This window comes from Hetaerina americana, unplaced genomic scaffold, assembly GCF_022747635.1.
Source record: "Hetaerina americana unplaced genomic scaffold, ioHetAmer1.1.p SCAF_5, whole genome shotgun sequence".
NCBI classification, from domain to species: domain Eukaryota; kingdom Metazoa; phylum Arthropoda; class Insecta; order Odonata; family Calopterygidae; genus Hetaerina; species Hetaerina americana.
Genome location: NW_027287095.1, coordinates 87,716,260 through 87,739,882, shown reverse-complemented (window position 1 = coordinate 87,739,882; position 23,623 = coordinate 87,716,260). Strand labels below are relative to the sequence as shown.

General features: G+C 39.7%; 1 long non-coding RNA gene across 1 annotated transcript; it reads left to right on the top strand.

The window, feature by feature from the left end:
• The first annotated feature begins 392 nt into the window (after positions 1 to 392).
• LOC139694359 (uncharacterized) lies at positions 393 to 6,059 on the top strand. Its single transcript, XR_011702122.1, has 3 exons — positions 393 to 461; positions 1,337 to 1,504; positions 5,835 to 6,059. It is a non-coding gene; the product is annotated as an uncharacterized lncRNA (long non-coding RNA).
• Positions 6,060 to 23,623: the final 17,564 nt, after the last annotated feature.

Below are 23,623 nucleotides of genomic sequence, written 5' to 3'. Positions count from 1 at the left end.
ACAAGAGAACAATTCATCGAAGGGCATGCTTCTTGTGATATCTGTTGCCCAGCCTCTTTAAACTTCACCTCCACCTTGAAACTCTTCTGCCGTAAAAAATGAAAACATTTGAGTCCCCGCGATACGTATAGTCTCGTTATCTGGAGCGTGACTTTAAAGTACGAAGTTATTCTTCGAGTCAAACTCGCGATCGAATAACGAAACAATTCGAGTTCAACGCACGGCTCGAGATTTTAACGTGTCTTCGCCTAGATCAGACCGCCTATTGGGCACGTCTATAAATCTACAGGAGCGCTTTAATTAGCTCGTGCGTGGCACGTTCCCATATTCAAGATAACCTAATGCGACATATCCTCGTATAAAAGAGTGCTCCTACTAACCGTCTCATCGCCAGTTTCCTTAAAACTCGAAACAGGAGAGGATAAAGACGGACACAATGAAGACCGCTTTGATTTCATTACGTGAGTGGTTCAATAGCAATTTCTAAATATTTGATAACAAAATATAATGGACGAAACTCTAAACTATATCTAGGTAATCATCAATTCACCCCAGCAAACATTGCCTGTCAAATAAACTCGCGTAATGTAAATAAATAGCTGGGGTACGAAAGCTCGAATTAGGTAACCTGGCGACCAGTGGCCAGCATGTAATTACGGTACATCCGACGGAAATAACTGCGTACTACGGATTTATTTATGCTCTTTAAAACTTACATGGAATTATTTCGTTAGAATATAATGCATTTTTGCACCATTAATATGGAATACTTCTGGTGGTAGTCGGATATGTATATTTTTATAATAATATTAAGTAAAAGCAGTCGAGAAATTGGTGCCTCAAAACTAGTCCATAAATGCACAAATTTACAAAAAAGTGAATTTAAAGAATTTGAAAATTACCTATCATGATCGACATTATCCGAATTATTTTGCATTCATACATTTGACGATGGGTAAGATGGAAGAAGGTACTGCCAGAGTCCAAATCTCGCCCGAATTGATGTTGTTATTATTATTATTATTGTAACTAAATATTAAGAAAACTTAATTGTTTATTTCCCATTCCCCCTGGGTAATCATCCCCTGCTTACACATATTAGCGGCTGCTTGCAGCGTACCATTAATAAAATAGAATAAAAACAAATAATACGTCTACATAAATCCGTTCAATTAGATTCATGATATTAAGCACGATTCTAATTTGCTTTTTATCGGTTTGTGGACGCATGTGGACTCAGATAGAAGACATAAAGTTTCGCTCGATCTTTCACAACGATTCCTTCGGATGATCATCTATTTACAACGGTCTCCACCGCCGTTTTCTTTTCTCGTAGTTCTCCTGACCTGCCTGGTCTTGGCGTGCTCCTCTTCCGAGATTCGCTGTCCGCTGGCCTGCACGAAGGAGTACAAACCCGTGTGCGCAGTGAACAGGCACGGCCACAAACGACTCTTCTCCAACCAATGCATGCTCACGAGGTTCAACTGCCTTAATCCGAGGAACAGTGAGTAACGAGCCGAGAATTGTGATCCCCGAAACGCGGCAAAACCTCCTCTGCTTTCATTATGAATCACTTCCAACACATCAGTTTGGACAGGCTAAAAATACACCTCTATCGATGAAATATTCATTCGTCAATTGAAATCAACGTCTTCAAAATATAGAGAGAAACCCTCACGGGCGTAGTTTTTCTACAACAGGAAACATTGCTTCAAATTGTGAACTACAGGGTTCTCTATAACAGTAATGCGCATTCTCTGGGAAAAATAGAATAATTGATCGTACTCGCACAATTTCTTAAAATTCTTCAAAATACTATCCCCCTACATCAACGATACACTCACTTGCGGAGACGTGTCTGCCACGCCTTGAAGGCTCCCTGAGACTCGTCTAGACGGGAATGTCTATCAGGAACGTTGAGTAACATGCTTTTGGATGTTTGGTCTCCAGCAGCTCTCTCTTCAGTCGGGGAAACAAATAAGAGTCGAACGGAGCCAAGTCGGGGCTGTAAGGGGCCTGGGGGACCACCCGAGGGGGGGTGCTCCGGGCCAGGAAGTTGGTAACGATGAAGGACGTGTGGCTTGGGGGTGGGGGGCATTGACATGGTCAAGCGAACGCTCCATCGCGCCATGTTACAAAGTGGAAAGACACACTTCACTCGGAGGCACGTCTTTCCGCTCAGACTGCTCGGAGCAAGCTGTCAACCGGCTGCGTTGGAAGGGCAGACCCCCCCCCACATTTCCCGACTGGTTTTACCCTGCTGCCATGGATAGTCGCGTCACAATAAAATCATGCGCATTACTTTCAGAATGAACCATGCTAGCTTAGGAATGGGAATTAGTGCAGGCAAATATTAATATAGGCAAATTCACAGTTTTAAAATTTTGGAACAAATGAAGTGGCGAACAGGAGATAAATTTTGAAATAGAGGGCTAAGTGCTAACTACGGCCGAACAAGTTAAATATTTGGGGGTAGTTCTAACACCACGTCTTTTTTGGGGAGCATACCCGTATATCAGGACAATATGCGGATCAGCTTTGAAGAAACTCGGCTTTATTAAACGGGTGTTGGGAAAATGAGAAAAAGTAAAAGATAGGTGTTATTTTGCTCTAGTTAGGTTTCATTTGGAATATGCCGCAAGTATTTGGGATGCTTGGGGAAAAAATTGGCAACAAGAGTTAAATAAAGTACAGAGAAAGATTCGAGATTCCCAGACTCCAGAATCGTTAAAAATCGTTATAATAAGAAGACGAGTGTGGCAGACCTTTAAGAGGAATTAGGCGGCGAGCCACTCGAGATACGAAGACAACAAGCCAGACTGAGACTTTTAGAAAGGTTCAGAACAAACTAATGTAACACTTACACTCATCAACAGTATTTCAATCCTAGTATTGGTTTACTGCAGCCCTCCATTCTACTCTATTCAATGTAAATGACCTCAATCCTTGATACCCTCTCTCTTTTACGTCCTTCTTAATTCGTCCTATGTACATGTCTCTTGGTCTTCCTCTTGGAATCTTCCCTTCTATTTTTCCTTCTATAACATTCCTAATCAATCCATGGTGCCACAATGTGTGTCCAATCCATCTATTTCTTCTTTGCCGTAGATTTCTCCACTTGGTCCTATCCTCTTCTGCTCTTCTATATACTTCCTCGTTCCTTACTTTGTCTTTCCATTTAATCTTCGTCCTCCAGCACCATGTTTCCAAGGCTTCCATTCTTCGCTGGTCCACGTTTCCAATGTTCCAAGTCTCGGAACCATAGAGCGCCATGCTCCACACGAAAGTCTTGACGAATTGCTTCCTTGTTTCCAGTCTTAGGTTCTTTGAACATAGTAATTGCCTCTTCTTCGCAAATGCGTTCGTAGACACTAAAGGAATAATTATGGCCTAACACAATTTAGGTAGACCAGACAACAAAGATGAGATGAGGGAGATAGTCTCCATATTCAGATAGATACAAATACTCATTCTCTTCCCGGACAATCAGGAATCATAATAGTAAGAAACTAAATTCACTATAGAAATATTAAATACATTCCATTTACAGGTCAGAACAAAATTAAAAATTATATATATATATATATATATATATATATATATATATATATATATATATATATAAGGTATATTCGTAGGTGCATGTATTTGTTAGTTGATAGTACAGGGTGAAGCAGAATGGACTGACTCCCTGATTTGACGGGTGAACTGTAAGAAAACCAACCATGATGTTTAAAAAGTTTTTATTTTTGAAAACAAACTACATCTAATGCCATTTTATTTTCTTTAGGGTTTGGAAAATATTTTCATGCAGGTGCCGACCTTGGTGAGCGATGCACACGTTGAGTCGTTCAAAAAAGTTTTCGAAAACTCTTCTCGGCATATCTTGCGTTATTCCAGGGATGGCATCTTTAATTGCATCCTCAAAAGCTTCCAATAGCTTTGGTCGAACTTTGTAAACCTCAGCTTTGAGATATCCTCAAAGAAAGTAATCACAAACCTTGGGGGCGAGGGGGCCATGGAACATCCCCTCGTAAGGAGATCAAGGGGCCGGGAATTTGTTATTGCAGGATTTGACGTGAATGTCGGGCGGTATGAACCGTGGCACCATCTTAATGAAACCAAAAGGCTTCTGTGTAATATTCCTCTTCGTACTCTTCCATTTTTGGGAGTAAAACGTTATGCAGCATCTCAGAATAGCGCACAGAGTTCACAGTAACAGTTGAACCTCGGTATTAAAAAAAATAAGGCAAAATAATAATGCCTATGGTGGACTAAGCGCGCCAAACTGTCAATTTGGGGCTATGAAGAGTTCTTGGATGGAGTTCGCGAGGGTTGTCAGTCGCCCAGTAACGAAAGTTTTGCTTATTAACTGAGCCGGAGAGGTGAAAATGCGCTTCATCCCATAGGCCACAGAATAGTGTTTGGTTGCACAGAGGTTAAGATTGCATTGCAAGCATCTGTATATTTCACCCAGTCAGCTGAACTCAATTGTTGAACAACCATCATCTTGTAGGGGTGTAAGTGAAGGTCAGAATACGCCTTACCGTTCTGGGCGATATTCCAAGAGCAGTAGCATGTTTCCGCGCAGAGCGCGATGGAGACTGTTCAATGGACGCTCTCACTGCCACGATGTTTGCAGGTGTCCGAACAATTTAAGGTCGTCCAGCTGGTTTTCTAGGAAGTGCAGATCCTGTCGCTCGTATACAATTATTCATTTCCTAATGTTTTCATCATCAGGAACCCTGTCACGACAAGTCAAATAAAACCGCCTAAGAAAGGCCCTCTGCGTCGCCATCACACTATCTGCATCTGCATGGAAACTGCTAAAAATGGTGTTGTTTCCTTCAGCTGACGCCACTACTCCCTCTTCGTTAATTTACCCGCGCGCTCTTCAGTGATTATTTAAAACTAAGGAGTCCATTCTGCCCCACCCTGTACATGTATTTGCATGAGAGTAAGTTAAAAAGGTTTTTGCGTGAATATATACGCCTCTGTTGGTGTGGATTGGCATTAATTTGAGGGTTTTGCATGCGATTGTATTATCTTTTACGGGTGGTGACCTAACACCCCCCGCCACACGCCCTTGAGGCGGCTTGCAGGGACTCTGTATGTATTCTAATGGACGACACGAAGAATTTTGATTCCCATGAAGGAGGGTATTCGGCGGGCCTCTGCCCCGGTCCTCCTGTTTCCTCCCTTCGCAAACATAAGAAACATTTTAAGTAATTTGCGTTTATTACTTTACACTCAAACTGAAAAAATGAAATTGCCAAAAAAACAAATACATTGTTAAAAGTGGAAAATGTAGCAGGATGAATAGGTGCTACATTTCGATGTGACGAGAAAGTCAAAGAGCAATGTTATATTTCCCTGGTTGGCCCTTATTTGGAATACGAGTATTTGTTTAGTTTATGGTATCTTTATGCCGTTGGATTGATTGATGAGTTAGATCACGTGTTGGGTAGATGATCTAGATTTGTAAATCGTTGTTATGATGAACTTACGAGGTATGCCAAAGAGTATTAGAGGATCTAGGTTGGGAATCACTCAAAGGAAAAAAGGTCAAATTACAAATTGGAGGGATGTCTCCTCGGAGATGATTAAGAATGTAATAAGTATCCCATCAATCTACGGTAAAAGTTGTAGTAGCAGCTTCTCTGGGAGGCGACCGTCAGCTGATTGTATTCCATATTCCCCTTTATTACAGCGATTCCTCTCATTACTGCAATGGCATCGTGCATGCCTCTCCCCTTCCTAATTCCAAACTGATCATCCCCTAATTAAATTTACTCCGCATAAATTGTAATTCGTTCTCCTCTTTATCTTTCCAGAATACCGTGCCATTTGCAGGAGAGAGTGCCCGAATACCCACTACTGATCAACGGTTAGGTTGTCCTGCCGCAGCATGTGCTTGGCAATGATGATTTCAAATAAAATGAGCAGAGGACAATAAATGACTCGAGTACATTGATTGCATTGACAATTCAAAAGAAACAATAAAGCGATTATAATGCTCTTCCCTTGTGCTCTCCCTTCCACACGAGGCCGGTCGTGATACATGCAAGCAAAGGTGCGATGCGTTTATCTCGGTGTAACTCTCCTCCTCCGTGTTTCTACGGGAGAAATGTTGGAGGCTGGTGCAGCAAAGTAATGCTTACATCCTCTGCATCATTATTAATGATGCTTTGATTTGCGGAAACTTCCAATGCAGAACTTCTGTCCTGCTTTCCAACCATCGAATTGTATGATCAACCTACCTTGCCTGCCTGTATAGCCTACCTGCATACGAAATTGTTGGTAATACCAACAATTCCGTATGTCACGTTATCCTGAAAATAGATGGTAAAATCTAGGACGCAGAATAAAAAAAATCACCTTGGTTGGAGATGAAACCACGTCTGTTGGCTTTCGGTTGCTTCCGCTATGTTTTTTTTCGGTTGACTCAACCAAAGAATTTTTTCCAGCGAATTATCATAGAAAATGGATCTCAAAGAACTTTCATTACCAAATAATTGTATTGAATTAATGATTCCCATTTTTTACATGATTACAATAGCTACACGATGGTCGGAATGAAAGGAGGTAGAAGAAATAAGCCATAGTATATAATAAATATATTGTAAGTAGGAGTTTTTGGGGACAGCTGAGGTCATTTGCGCTATTTTGGATGGACGGGAAATGAAGGGTGGAGAGAAGCCCGGCGTCGGCATTAGCCTACTCTTAACGAAAGGCACCAAGGGGTCCACAGCTTAACGTCCCATCCGACGGACGGCGTACTCACTCAAAGTGCCCTCCACAAAGTACCTCAAGTAGGGATCGAGATACCTCTGAAAAATATCTGCCAGCGCCAGGATTCGAACCCGGGCCGTCAGGGTGGGAATCCATTACACTAGCCACCGCACCATATTCATTTCCAGACTTAGGAAAGAATAGGTTAAGAAATGAGTGGTGATCAGCCTGCACTAATGATAAACCTACCGTTTGGCGGTAAGCCTACAACATATATATATACAAATACCTTTGACGCATATGGAGATAATTACGGCTATTTAAAGTTAAGTTCTGCTTCGTTCTAGTCATAGTTACATACCTGCAGATCAAATAAGTGAAGGGAACATATTCTGGGTTTTGTGCCGGATGAAGTAGTCATGTCTCCACGATGAAATCCCATGATTCCATTGGTTTGTCCTCATATGCTCGTATCTATGCATTCTCTTTCATTTTCTCATTGTATATGTACGCATTTACTTATACCCCAATGAACCAGAGGGCAATTTAATATGAAGCAAACATTTATTATTGCAAACATATTTATTGCTCACATAGGGTAATTTTTAAAAGTATTTAGTACTAGCAAATAACCGAGATACCTGGATAACATTTATATACTGCATGTATAAGATTATAATCACTTCCGAAAAGTTCTGTTTATTTGTTTCATTTATGGAGTAAGAGCTGTTTCTCTATCCATAAAACCTTTCGTTTCAATTGTTTGTTATTGCTCCCAGTTATATGCCCATGGCAACAGCGTCAACAAATATAGGATTCCAAATAAACAATATGGCGTGTTTCAGGAACGGCGTTTTCTATTTTGTGTATAGAAAATGCCGTTCCTGAAAACGCAATGTTGTTTATTATCCTATATTTATTGACATTATTGCCATGGCTCTAAAACTGAGAGCATTTGCGACCGAGTAAAATAATGGTTTAATAGTTGAAAAACAGCTCTAATTTTACAATTTAAATAAAGGAACCTAGACAATCTATCTAGACAATGGCTACTCGCACTCTGAAAAAATATGCATCCACCATAAGGCAAATGACAAACGTACATGGTGTCGTTCGTCGTACACGCTGAGATTCTATGAGCCGTCTCCATGAAAAGTATTAAAATAAACAAGTTATGTATTAGTGCATTAATGTTCATAGTCTCGGTGAAGAATTAATAGGTTAGAAATAGCGCATCGTAATACTTTGGGAAAAAACTCGACAACATTCGCCTTGACGAAAAGTTCAATGCATAAGGAGATTTATTTATTTCCCAAATTTGAGTTCTACAACTTTATTTTCATTTAATTAGGTAAAAAATAGTTGCGTGCAATCTATTATGAAGATTCTTACCACTGCTACTACATACTCGTATATGGAAAAAATACAGAACTGTCCTAGTCCGTCTTGTAAGGTAAACGCGATACTTGTTGTCCCTTTCTTAACAAGTTCTTGATCTTCCCTTGCTGATAAGCACGGAAACAAAAAAATTAACTATTCACAGTGGTAATCTGCGGCTCGACAAAATAAAACAATGCGTGATTTCGTCAGAATAAGAAAAACGAATAATCTCGTGATCAAGTAATCCGCCATTGAAATCGATTCTTTAAAAAACCTATTCAAAACGCTTAAATTCTGACCTATTCTTCCGTGACACGCCTTTCCAATGGCTTCTTAAAAATAATCCTTTCCTTTAAAGAAGAACCCTGCATCGGCATCCGTTCCTTCTAGGAAAGGGGTAATAGGCCATCCCTCGTGGAAATTGGGCCGAGTACTTCATGGGAATGGAAACTGAGGATGTTAATATATCTTTTACACGACCCTCGTCCTCCCCACTAGAACGTGTCTGGCTTCCATCTCGCTCCCTTTAAACGCACGCACGCGAGCATCAATCGCGCGCCCCGCTGACAGCAAACATGGCCGGGGGAAATTTTATGACCTCCTTCGTCGAATCCCACTCGAACGCCCTTCAACCTTCCCCCTCCCCCGTCCAAGCACACCCGACGAGGGAACTGCGGCCTTCCTGCAGACAATGAAGCACCATTGAGAATGAGGGGGGGGGGGCAGCGATGAACAATCACTTGCGACGCCATGAAATGACGACACAGTTCTCACGATACATACACCATATACATAAATAGAGTTAGGAACCATAAGGCAGCATGAGCGCAGGTCCAAAAAATGTGTAGACGCCCAAGGGAAGTACTTTGAAGAATTTTAAGTGTTTGTACAAGTCTGTTCAATAAATTACTGAAAAAAATAATTGCATTACTTTTGGAACGCACCCTGTATTTTAAGTACCACACAGCCCTGTAAATTGCCGAATGCCGGTTTGGTTCAATTTTCAGGCCACGAAACTATTGTACCTGATTTCAATTCACACCCTTCCATCTATCGCATGGCAACACGACTGAAAAGTTAGGCTTACTGCACATGTTTTGTGCCCGTCTTGACGAGGAACTTCAAAGATGCCGTCATAGCTTGGCTGCGATCTCAGGCGGCGCAGAATTTTATGCAGAAGGAATTTTAAGACTAGTTCAGAGGTATGACAAGTGTTTGAATCTGTTTGGCGAATAAGTTTGTATAAAAATAGTAGAGATATGTAGTTTTGAGATGAAAATAATAAATTTTCTGTATCTATTTCAGTGAATTTTTAATAGCAAAACGGAGGTTACTTTCTGGACAGCACTCGTAATATTTATGTTACGCTTTTACCTTCAGGAACAATTTGTGTAGAACGATTCGACTCAATCGCATGGCCGTTTCCATTTGAAACTTGTTCAGTTATCCCACGGGAGCCATAGAGTAGACCAGAGCTGCTGCGTCGCAATTTTTGCTCTCGTCTGAACGGATCACCAGCCGAGGCCCACGCAATACTACAGGAGATTTATTTAGAGCCTGTTCTTCTCTACCAGTTTTTGTTTTATATCATCTTTTAAACAAAACAAATTTTTCTTTTAACTAAATATATATTCGAGTGCATCGAGCCTTAGTGTAAGGAATAAAGGTGTTATCTCTTAAAAAAATACATATATACAATTATATATCTATATATATATATATATATATATATATATATATATATATATATATATATGTTAAATAGTAGGTGATGGTAGAGTTCACCCGGTACTAAGCCCGACGGCGTGCGAAATTCACACATCAGGGTTGAGGGGCCAGTTTCTTTCCCTGTGCCGGTTATGTTTTCCTAGGAAGATCTGTTACCCGAAAAATCACATTGATTGGGTGGAGCTGCAAGGTGCCCAGAGAGGCTTGCCTGGGAATCGAACCCGGGTCAGTAGTCCAACACTCTACCCTTGGACTACCGCGACCCACCGCAGATATACGCGGGTAGGCTGAAAACTAATGCACACATGCTTGTAGACCACGGACAAAAAATGACTTTCAGAAGCACTCCTAGTGGCATGTGGAAGTAACATTCCAGTTCAACTCGCATTTGAGGTCGCGTCGCGTTTGAGGTCGTTACATTCATCCAGTGTATTTTGAGAAGCGGAAGTATGGAGACGTGTTCTAGTGCTATGTCAACGTGAGTTAAACAGCGTGCTGTTATCGAATTTCTACCTTCATCGTCCGATGTGTAATGATTACCCTTGAGGTGTCTCTTTAATTGGGGAAAACAATAAAAATCGCAAGGCGCAAGATCGGGGGAATAAGGAGGGTTGCTCGCAGCATTCCAATCTACACTGTTTAGTTCCAAATTAAATGTAATATCCCTGCCCAACAACTACGAGTCAACAGTCAATCTATTAAATTTCCGTTATTAATTGTTTAATAACCAGTAACCACAACAAACACGTGATCAAACGAAATCGTAATCAAAATGGACGCAAATTCACGGATATTTCGAGAAATGCGATATATCGCATTTGCTTCAAACGCTCCACATACCTTCAGGAGAGCTAAAAATGGAAATTTTATGTTCCCTCCGGGGCGTGTAGTATGCTTGAACGAGATCACCCGGGAGAGGACGCTTTTCTCACGCTAGTGTCTCGAAGCGTGAGCTAAAAGCAAGAAGAGGACAGAAACGTAGACTCCATCGTCTGACCTCGCTCGACCCCGCCATCCTTTCACTCGGCGTCAATTTTTTTTCACTCCCAGATGTCGTAAATTCGAGGGTTCTGTCCCTTCGAGTAATTTCCTGTGGAAAGGCGCTAAAAATCTGTTGCGTGACTGAGCCCAGATCTTGGACCGCAACTGGGCGATGGAGACGGGGGGGAGGGGAGGTCAACCAACGCACACTGAACGGACACGTTCGAGCACGTCGGGAGATAAGGGCGTCGAGTGGCCAACCCTTCCACATGGCCCCCCCAGGCAGCCGCGGGCGAGGGCCCGACCCTGGGCCGTGGCATTCCGCGCGTCGGCTCGCGAACCGAAGCTAACCCTCTCGCCTCCTTGGCTAAAACTTATTTTGAACATGACACTCAATTCACCCTGAAAACTGTCTAAAAGGTCGCTAAACAAAAACAACAATATATTTTATGGATACAATAAATTATGTAGATTTTGGTAGCCATATGTCAATAAAAATTAACAAGTTTATAGAATAAAAATAGAATTAAGTTTATAGAAAAAATTTAATTCCTAAATTTTCACAGTATTTTCAAAATTTACAGACCATGATTACGAGAAATTGTCCCACTATCTATCTCGTACCCTGAAAGCCACAGCTAGGGTGTATGGCAGGGGGTGATAACACACAACATCAAATATTAGGTTTTTCTTATTTTAGGAGATATATATAGATATATTTATTTTTCCTAAATTCATATGGAAACAGATTTTAGGAAAAGGAATAGGAACGCATACAAAGGACGAACGCAAGAGAAGTGGGGAAGGCGGAATCGAGCAGATCACTAGTGGAAAAATATTTCCTCGACCGGGACTTGAACAAGATATCAGTTTTACTCAATACCCTCTATGCCACTATTGCGTGGTGATAAATGAAAAAATTTAACAGACTTTTCTATCCAGTTACCATGGATATTATAAATTTTCACAAAATGGCGTATCCTACACTGATTTATACAATGTTCAAATTCGTCATTTACCTTATGATAATTCAAAAATAAGATGAGTCTTAAAAAACAAGCAATCCTGTTCCAAAGACGTCTTCTTCTATTGTCTAGAATTTTACTTATACTTTGCTGTTCACTTATCAACACGGATCCAATTATACTTTAAAAGCTTTTAGTGAGTTCTTAATAGTTCCCGTGCCTTCTTTAACCCCACCAAACGCCCCAAATTCCTTTTAATGCATTGAATAGAGGGTAACCATTATTTTTTAATGGTCAGTGTCTTTGATCAAAATAAGTACAGCATATGAACTCTCTACAGTTCGTTGAATCCATTATGTTGGCAATAAGTTACTAAAACAAAAAAGAGCCGCTGAGACAAGTGAACATTTTAGCGACGGAATGGCTGAATTGGCAATTATGACGTTCGGGGCGTCCGTATCTCACTCCGGCGGTCGCTAAGCTAAGCGTGGGTGGAAAACGCAAAGCGTCGCAAAATCACCGCGCAGACTGGGATGAGAGTCCTTAGGGAAGGCAGTCTGAACTTAATACAAATGTATAAAGCGTGCGATGTGTTACGCAAGCGACATCGATACATTATTCCAAACCCCACGCGACATCTCCAGCTCGTCAGGGCGAAAATACTACGAGGGTAGGCTGAGAAGTAAAGCACGCATGCTTGTAGAGCGCGAACAAAAACAAACAGCAAGATAAGGCAAAAAGTACATACAAGTAAAATTCTTAAGTTTCAAAAGTCATATATTCACTTATCAACATAGTCACCGTTAAGGCTAACACTTTTCTCCCAACGTCTAACAAGTTTTATTTCATTCCGTCACTGAAAAACTCTTCCGACTTTTCTCGAATCCAGGACTTGACAGCTGCCTTCGCCTCATCGTCCGAGGTGTAATGATTACCCTTGAGGTGTCTCTTGAGTTGAGGGAAAAACTCGGGGGAATAAGGAGGGTGTGGAAACTGTTCACATTTCAGGTTTCACACAGCCTCTCCAGTTGCGCGCGAGGTGTTTGGACGAGCGTTGTCATGTTGCAAGATTATTGGCGCCAGGCTGCCTTCAACACGACAAACTCGACCAATATGGTTTGGGATACGCTTTTGAGTGATTCGCCCGTCATTTTGAATCAAAACTTCGACGATTTTGCGATTTTGATTGTCTGTGGCAGTGATCGGACGTCCACTGCGTGTTTCGTCAACAATTATGGCTTTTCCAAGCTCGCAAACACAAAATTTTACCACCCATCAATTTACAGTAGTCCTATTAACAGCATCGTCACTATAAACAGCTTTTAAACGACGATGCATGTCAGTAGGAGTCACTTTTCCAACGGTTAAAAATTCTATAGCAGCACTGCCACAGCGAAAAACGAAACAGCAGCTGTATAGCTTTAGAACACGTTTCAATACTTCCGCTTTTCAAAATACACTGGATGAATGTAGAGACCTCAAACCTATGCATGTGTGTTGAGGGGGAATGTTACTTCCACATGCCCCGAGTAGTGCTTCGGAAGGTCATTTTGTTTGTGGTTTACGAGCATGTGCGCATTAGTTTTTAGCCTAACATCGTATAACATGAAGCGAGCAATTCAGTTAAAGTTTACTTTGGAAGTTGTACTACGGATTAAAAATAATGGAATGACTCTTTAAAGGTTTCGATGCAAATGAGCGATTTAGATATGATTTGACTTTGGGAAAACTAAATGAACCAAAAAGTACCTGAATCCGCCAAAACGAGCGATGCGATTTACTTTTGTTATATAAACAAATGGAAGAAAGTCATTTTCATATGCCATTGTCGATTTAATTGTAGCTTTAAATGAACTCTCAATTTAAATTTCTGATGCAGAACGATGCGTCATGACGTTTACATTGAGGGTCCATTAAAATTGACAAGCAAGCCCTCACCTGTAAAAGGAGAACAGTCAATTTTTTCAACGATAATTGCGCATGCGCCTTTTTTTTTAAATAAGACTTTATATTATGTTCCTCGTAGCCGTTAGATATGGCTGGGCGTCCAGAAGCGAGAAATTTTATAAACGAAGGCCAAAAGTCATGCAGCGAGGACACCTGGGAGGGTGGAGACACGGCTGCCAGCCACCAGTTTCTCACTTATTCGTAAATTCCTTTAAAATGTGCAACGATTTGAAAAGTACAACGAGAGAAAACGCTTTTCATTAGTTTAAATTCTATGATTGATAAGGCTTGGTGGAAAGAAGCAGAGTCGATCGGCTGAAAATTTGTTTTAGACGCAACTTTCCTCCAATAATAAATTCAATCCTCTGTTTGGCCGCGTAAATGGCGGACATTGATTGTTACCACGGCAAATTGTTTAAACAAAATATAAAAACAAACCCAAATATTACGCAATAATCGCATTCCATACAAAACATTTTTTTCGTAGCGATATATATTTTCATTTTATGCGTTGTTTTGCGTCAGCCATTTCGTATATAGAAAACAAATATACAATGAATAACATAGGAGCCGGAACTGCACGTGACTGCATTACGCGTTAACGAATGTTTCGTGCCAAGTGGCTTTCCAGGGCCTTACGTTTAATCTTGGTCTTTCTGGAAAGACCAAGATTGCGGTTTCCTCAACTTTACTGGAAAGTTGAGGCAACCGCAAGTGAAAATCAAGCTGTGATTCAATGAATTCAGATGAGATAGAAACATTTCAAGTTGTCTTTTGAAACCTACCCACATGCAAAACACTTTGTCTACATATCAATGCCAACACAATACATTTTTGGTCAGTCCATTAGCAGAGGAGAATATATCCTTTTTGAGATGGCCCATGTCCAAATCCACCAGGAGCGGGGACAAAGGAGACCCCATGGATTGGCTTTTTCAGAAGTCTGTACCTGCTCCTATCACCTTTATACTGTATGAACTCTTGAAGACATTTATTTCACAAAATTATTTCATGTTCAACAGTAAATATTTCAAATAACCCAGCAGCCTAGCCATGGATCAATTTTTTCAGTTGGCATAAAGCAGAATCACTGATGTTTCTTTATGCATTGACAGGAGTTGCTGGCACGCACCTTAAGTAAAGGTGAAAAAAAATATCAGTGAAACCTTTAATATGGAGCATAGTTTTGAATGTCTCAGACACTTGGTCATGGTGGCAAGGGACTAAGGATAGGTTGGAGTCTTATAAGATGAGGGTGGGGGCAAGAATGAACAAAAAATGGATGGAAATGGAAGATAAATGATGAAGTTCTAGGCATGGTAGAGAAAGAAAGTATTTGGGATAAATTCCAAGAATGTAGGATTGGTGGACGCAGGAGATTTCCAAGAGAGGTAATGATATACTGTAGATGGTAAGAGAGAGGAGAATGCTGGGAAAATTAGGTAAATGGAGGAAAAGATTAGACACTTTAAATAGAATTAAGGGAAGTATAAAATGTGTAGAGTTAAATAATGTGTCATTGTAGCATGGTGCATAGGGTTTAAGGATTTTTATTTGTTTCGTGTTAGTTAGGGCTTATAAAACTATGCACTGTAGTTTAAAGTGTCAGGGTATAACCAAAAACATACCATAGACTGTTGCTAATAACAAAGAAACATCAACATAACTTTGTAAAGGAATGAGAGTAGACTTATTATTAAAACTTTTAGTCTCTTATAATTTGCAATAAACTCCACTGTCCTGGGATAATCACATTGATTTAGTTTGCAGTAATGTCAACTGTTAATTTTTTGTCCTGAAGCAACTAAAATGTTAGCAGTACTACCATGCCTTATACTGTGTTTTACAGTCTGATTACCCATTTGAATTATGGCTCAGTGCAGACACATTGCAGAAGTCCAAGCTCCAAAAAGTCTTGCAGGGGATCGCTGCAAGATCAATGTATATAGTCTTTATATGTGTTACAAGTGTTAACTTTTGGGAAAATCCACCTTCAGTTTACAATTGTCAATTGCACAATTAAAATAATGGATATGCCCGAGATCGATGCTCAGAAAATGGCGAGAGTGACAATATTCTAAATCTAAGGTGCAGTAAGTTTTTTAACTATTACCAACACTATCAAAAAATCAGAGCATAATAAAAAAGTCTCAGCAAAATATGTAAAAACCATACTCAACCCTAAGTCACTTCTGTAACCCTATGTCAGAATTTCTTCTAGGCAGTCTAGAAAAATATTATGAATATAATATTGACCTTTAAAAACCATCAACACAGTAATCAACCCGGGGGTTGGTTTGGTACATGATGGTAAAGTTCACCCAGTACTAAGTCCAATGGCATGTGAAACACATATCAGGGTAGTGGGGTCAGATCCTTTCCCTGTGCCAGTTATGGTTTCCCAGGAAGACCTGGTACCCGAAAAATCAAACAGCTTGGGTGGAGCTGAGGGTGCCCAAACAGGCCTGCCTAGGAATCGAACCCAGGCCCTCTGGCCAGTTGTCCAATGCTCTACCCCTGGACTACAGTGACCAAAATTGACCTACAGGGTTGCACCCAAAAGTGGTGGGACTGATTTTCTCTGGCGCGAACGGAGTGGTGGTGGGGGGTCTGCCTGGCAGGGTAAGGTGGAGGGGGCTCTTAGCAACAGACTGACACCAACCTCAGTCGCCTGCGGGCTGTCGGTGAGTGAGGACACCGTTTTTAGTGAAGCAAGTTTTTTGTCCGCGTCGAAAAACAAAATGAATCTGAATTTAGAGCAACGTTATTCCGTGAAGTTTTGTGCGAAACTCGGGAAGACGGCAATTGAGACCCTCGATATGATCAAGCAGGCTTATGGGGACACTGCCTTAAGCCGTTCCGCAGTATTTGAATGGCACAAGTTGTTTTAAGAGGGTAGGGAGCTCGTTGAAGACGACCATCGCTCCGGACGGCCGTCGATGGCAAGAACCGACACGAATGTGGACAGAGTGAGGACACTGCTGAACACAGACCGACGCTTCACCAGTGAAGAAATTGCAGACCAGTTGGGTCTGTCTGCATCCAACGTCCAACACATTATTTCACAGGATTTGGCCATGCGCAAGGTGTGAGCCAAGATGGTGCCGAAAATTCTGAGTGTCGACCAACAGACAACGCGTGTGCGCATTTCCGAAGAAGTGTTAGCCAATTTGCATCGAGATGAAAATTGTTTGGACAATGTGATAACTGGTGATGAAACATGGGTTTTTCAATATGACCCCGAAATGAAAAGACAATCCGCGGAATGGCACACTTCCGCGTCCCCATGTCCAAAAATGGCTCGCATGAGCAAATCAAAAATCAAAACAATGTTGATTGTGTTTTTCGACCGTCATGGAGTGGTTCACTAGGAGTTTGTCCCACCAGGGGAGACTGTGAATGCGAAATTTTACGTGTAGGTGCTCACCCGCCTCCAAGAACGCGTGAAAAGAGTCCGACCGGCCATCGCAAACTGCTATGTGCTTCATCATGACAACGCGCCGTGCCATGGCGCGCTCGTCGTCAGACAGCTCCTGGCCAAATACGGCGTTGCCACGTTGCCGAACCCGCCCTATTCTCCCGATCTGGCACCACCCGACTTCTTCTTCCCCCTGATGAAAAGACAGCTCAAAGGACGACGTTTTGACTCGAGAAAGGCCATTCAAGAGGCTTCGACGAGGGTCATCAACGGCATCCCCAAAGAAAATTTCCAGCGGGCATACGGGGAATGGGAGCAACGTTATACTAAGTGTGTAGCAGCTCAAGGAGCATACTTTGAAGATTATTAAGTCGATATAAGTATATCGTCAATAAAATTCTTGTACAAAAATCAGTCTTACCACTTTTGGGTGCGACCCTGTACATGCATATGTTGTTTATTGACTTCCAGTAAGCATTGGTTAGCATTGATAGGAAACAAATGTTGAATACCATAGAGAGATTTGGGTTACTCAAGAAACTAATTAGAAAGATAGAAATGACTATGAAAGGATGCCAGGCAAATGAATTAATTGGTGGATAGACTGGTAGAGCTTTTGAGGTAACAACTGGCATGTAATAAGATAACTCTTTCGGCAGGATTATTAAGTTTGGCACTATATGAAACAATAAAGGTACTCAGATTAGGAGGGACAATAATACAAGTCTGCCCAGGTTTAAGCTGATGATATTGCACTGGTGGCTAGGACTCCCTCAAGGAAGAGTACAAATGATAACAGAAGAGTCAAATGATGGGACTGAAAATCAATGAAGGAAAGAGAAAAATCTACATGAAAATATCTCCATTGAATGCATAAGAAGCCTAAATGCAACATTTGGACAACGTGCTTTAAAAAATGTAATATGTTCCAGAAATGTTGGTACTGTTCTAAATAGTGAAAACATAATTACAGAGGAGATCAATAAAAGGATCATCAGTCTGGCAATAGAGCTTATTTTGCTCCACTCTAAGTTACTGAAATCATTGCTCATATCCAGGGATTTGAAAATTAAGGTCAATAAAACACTGATTAGAACAGTGACGACTTAACTTCTTCAAAATGGGACCATTTTTCATAGCTAGTATTCAGATAACACTAATTGAACTTCAAACATTCAATTAAAGAACATTGAAATTAATATAAATTTACTTTTTACTCCTACTTTGGCCATGGGAAATTACACTCTCTTCTGTTTCTGATGTGTTTGTCTTATTTCTCATGTGTTTCTGTCATATTTACATTTAGATTATATTCAAGCAGTTTTTCTACGTTCATTCTGAATTGCTTGCTTGTTCAAATCTTCTTTCCTACCCACATTTCCAGATTTTAAACTCACCCTTTCACTGTGCATAAAAATGAACAGAATTATACTTTTACCTTGAAGTGTTCCAGACAATCCATTTCCACGGCACTCACACAACAGACTCACACACACTGTCATCATTCAATGGATGGTTGCCCCAAGGTGGCAATGGAAAGGCTCTTTAAACGAGGACTCTCTTCTCCATCACATATGCAATCTTTTATGTCCTCTATTACCATTTTTCTTTCATCTTGTGTGTGATATCTGTTAATTAATCCAACAACTCATCCTTTATGCTTTCATTCTCACCATCCATGGGTGCAAAAAAGCTACAATCAAAACTAGAAGAAACCAACATTCATGCAAACCCAGGGAAACCAAGGGGATGGATGCTATTGTTCATAATTCCTCTTGTGCATCTTAGCCCTCTCGTACAAAATTCAACTTAGACCCTAACTATCATGTATATTTATTGTTTCATGAACTTTTGACCTTAATACAATACACCTGCAAATGATTTCAACAGCATCACACCTTCTGCACTTAATGCCACGTACACAAGACTTCTTCTGTCTAGCAACCATCTCATTAACTAAGCCATTTTCCTTCCTGTGCACATCTCTCACATTCTGAGAACCTGTTGGCAATTCATCATTGCTATGTCTGCTGCATGATTGGCTAGTCTCAGAGGTCCTCTTCCGTCCATCATGATATCTGTCACCGGAGAAATTCCGTTGACTTCTGAGCGATGAGAGGTGGAGTAAGCAAGGTCACCAACTTTTGCAATACCCATGCTATGTTGATAATTAATTGCTGATGGTTATGGCACTCTACCAGAACATTGTTTTGCATGCAAAGAGTGAAATCAAAGCCTAGTAATGTCTCTGGCCATCTTTCAGTAATCTAAAAAAGCTGGTATCCTTTCCAGTGTACGGCCAGTGAATCAGCCTTTACTCCTCAGGCAGGGGTACATGTGATGTGGTCCATTGCTGAGCCTTTGATTCCTCCACTTAGCATATTGATGATGATGATAGCTATTATTGCTCATCACTTGACACTGATGGCGGCAGACTAGTTCTCATTGGTAGTAATTGTGTAGTTGATATTGTTGGCAACAGACCAATTGATATTTATGGATTATCAAGTCATTCAGAATCAGTTAGGAGTACTATTCTCTCCCTTATGCGTATGTTCTTCATCATTCTTCCTCATCCTTGGGGCTGCAGCCCGGAGTGGGTTTTGGTCTCCCTCAAGACGCCTCTCCATTCTCCTCTATTCTGAGCTCTCTCCCACCATCTTGTGATGTCATTATCTTCAAATCCTCTCCCAAGTCCTGTATCCATCACTTCCTTGGTCTTCTTTCCTTCTCCTCTTTCACTCCATACTCCCATCTAGCTCACTTCTTTGGCATTCCTTCCTCGCTCATTCTCTCCACGTGACCTCGCCAAGCCAGCCTTTTGTCTTCTCCTCAGAGAGGTATTTCAATTTCTCCATTAGTTCTTATTCTCCCATCTTTCCCATTCTCTCACTGGTCCATAGAACTTTTCTTTCAAATACAAATAAAGATTTCTTACTTGTGGCGGACATACAAGAAGTCCATGCTTCTGATCTGATGTTCTTGGACGTCCTCAGTGAGTGGACTTAAAATCATACTTCCCACGATTTATTTATTATTATTACACTTTGGTCCAGATATATTCTATCTAACCAACCTCTGGATTAATTACAGAGGTTGGTTTGCCGCTCTTCATCATGATTTTAATGGAAGAATTAATTATGTGGTTTCTTGTTGCCTTCCTTAATGGTTTTTTATAAGCTTCAAATGATTAATCAAAAGAGCCATCCCATTATTGCGCTAAGATGCCTTTCCAGATGCCGTTTTTATCTTCCAGCACTCAAAATGTTTAATAATAACCCCATTCATTTTTACAGAATTCATCCTTCTCTTCCTTTCATTTCTCTTAATTTGCTCCCAATCATTCAAAATATTAATGCTCATTTTGTGGCACATGACTTTCACTCTACGGACATACATCCATCTCTCCGGCTTTGATGAACACTTTCTCAAGCAATACGTGCCAATGACAGCATGCCATTGCTCCATGGTCCAACACCGCATTACACCCCCCCTCCCCTCCTCACAGTTTAATTCTTACGCACGGTTTATATCCATTTCTGATATCTTTTTATAGTAAGACACACTGTGTGATCTTAAAGCATTCCATAGTGAAAACCTGAACACAAATTTCCCAAAAAACACCACCGTTAATAAAAGGGATGAATGAAAATTCAAAGAGTTTTTGGATAAAATTTATTTAAAACATATAAAATACTGTTTCTTTGGTGATTACAAAATATATAAATGTACTGACATGGAACATGCAAAATAAATGCAATAAATTAGTCCTCTGGTTAAATCTTTAAATAAATAAAATAGTTTACATTCAATAATTCAGCTTCGTAAATACGAATCATTTTAAAACATATTAAGTGTTACGCCATTACATATTCCCTACGCTTTAAAAAATATCTACAGTACTCTTCTACATAAATGATTAAAAACAAAGTGCAATAAGATATTACTTGAGATTATTTAAAAAAGTTTTGTAAAAACACAGCTGCAGAAAATACTTGCTATCTTTGGCAATTAAGCATCAAACATCAATTCTTGACGGCTAATCATCATCCTACAATACAACACTAAAAAGTTCATATTCAAATAAAAATACTGGATTAATAGGTATAAAAAAAACAAAGTGAATAGTACATAATTACACCTATGGAAAATACTTCATCTAGAAGTCATTTTCATCAATAACACTGATCCATTACACAAAACCTCAAAAGTTACTGCCTGCCATAGTTTTGATAAATAATCATGGGTATCACATTGTGCAAAATTTCTGTCATGTTACCATCCCTTTTTATTCCCTCAAAAATTCACAATGAAGAATACACCCTTCAAATGTGACAATCAAGAGTAGCAACATATAATAACCTTGCAATATGCAATCTGCCAGGTAACACATTAATATCTCTTATAATTATTATTATTATTATTATTGTCCCGAAATAATGAGGACAATCCTACAGCCAGCCATGCCTTGCATAACAACACTTAAAAGTCTCCAGACATAGCATCACAAGAGACAAAATACTTTGTTAATAAAGATGTCTCATGGGCATGAGATTTAAATAGGTGAACATTATTTCGACATCAGATGAACAATTCCCAGATTTATCATTTTCCACAAAGAAAAGCACTATAACATGGTAATATTTAGATAACAATAGTTGATACAGAATACTGTAATTAATGCTATATAGTTTTATCAGTGGAAAATTTTATTTATATATATATTTTAGTATATACCACAGAATTTGAAAAGAATAAATAAATGAATGAATACATTTATTTTCAGGATTATAAATATAAATAAATATATTAAGTCAAATCAGAAGCAAAACCAAGGAGAATTTCTAATATGCTTCAATTCATTGATACACATTATATTTTTGTTTCTTAAGGAGAGGAGATTAAGCAAACTTGATAATTTAACAGGAAATAATCCTTGTAACAATTGGGACTTAAAGTCATTGGAATTCTCATATAAAATTCAAGTACAATATATGAGTAACTTAAAACTATGAGTAAGCATTTGGCCTGCCACTGCATGGTTAGACGGGGAATAAGGTAATCCTCAACCATTATCACTGACACTCAAAATGATTTTACTCATGCTTAGCGCTCAAATAAAAGTGAACATTATGTAGTAATTCCAATACAAACAATAAAAAAATAAACTTTAGAGCAATGTAAAACAACATTCGATGTTCCTGAAAATAAGTGCTTTTGCATTACTCTGGACGTGTGAGCATTACACATGATTTAAATAGAAAAGAGTCCAAATTGTTAAATGGATGCCATCCAATACAGGATTCAATACATCTTTCGGGTATCCCTCAGATCGAGGGACACTGTAACGAGTATTTCAAGTAATTAGCAAGTTAAAAGGTTCTCTGCCAAATGTCATGTACACATGCAAGTGGTTTAATAAATTTACTCGCACACTGAAACTGAATGTGTTGCGACTCTACAGCTGTGCACATGAATAAATGAATGCACGCAGACAAGTACTCACAAACAATTAAATCCCCAGGCTTTAAATTTTAGGGTCATGTTCTTCAAATTTCATTGAATGGATGCGAAGTCATGAAATTCAACTTCACTTCACGTACGATGATATTTTGTTTCAATTTTCTAAATCTTTTTTTACTTCATTTATACATAGATATGTACCAGAACTGCAAAAAATTAACAATATATGGTACATACAAGGGGTAATAGGACAATGACCTCTACAGAAAATAATTTTAGCATGAGTGATTCAGAGATGAAAAAATTACGATGAAAAATTAAGTTTCCCTTGAAAGGTTTAAGTCGTAGTTCATTAAAAATGGTGCTGTGATTAATTTTACAAATGCTTCACATGAAAAAAAAGGCAGACTCCTGCATTCTGTTAAGACTTTCATATTTCGTCAACTTAGGTAACGGCATTGTAGGCATTTAAGTGAGCAACTTCAAGTCTTCACTTTGATCTAAAGGTGCAAAGTGGTAGCTAAATGTTTATCCAACCAAGCCAATGTACACCACAGGGAGCAACAGATCAATGCCATGCAAACTTATGAACTGATGCAAATAATATTTTCCAAAATGACATGAATTCAATGCAACAATTTCAAAGTGTAAAAATCAATCGCTTTGACCAGGATATAAGTGTGGAACCCTTGAAATCAGGCTGAATGCTTCGGACAATTAAGCCACCAAAGCATCCTAGTACACGGAAATCATATGGGGGCATACGTCTAGGGGGAAATGAATTCAGTTAACTTCCTAAAATTACCCTGCTATTGCACTAATCTTTCCAAATGAAATTTATTATCAATCTTTTGTCATATGTCAGGATTTTACCAGTCTTCTGCCATTTTTACAAATCACAGTCACCCAATTATCAATTTTAGCACAATGCAGTAATTATTAAAATATTAAAACGTTGGCATGTACATTTCCGATTGCATCAATGACACCTTGTGACATTCAGCTGCAG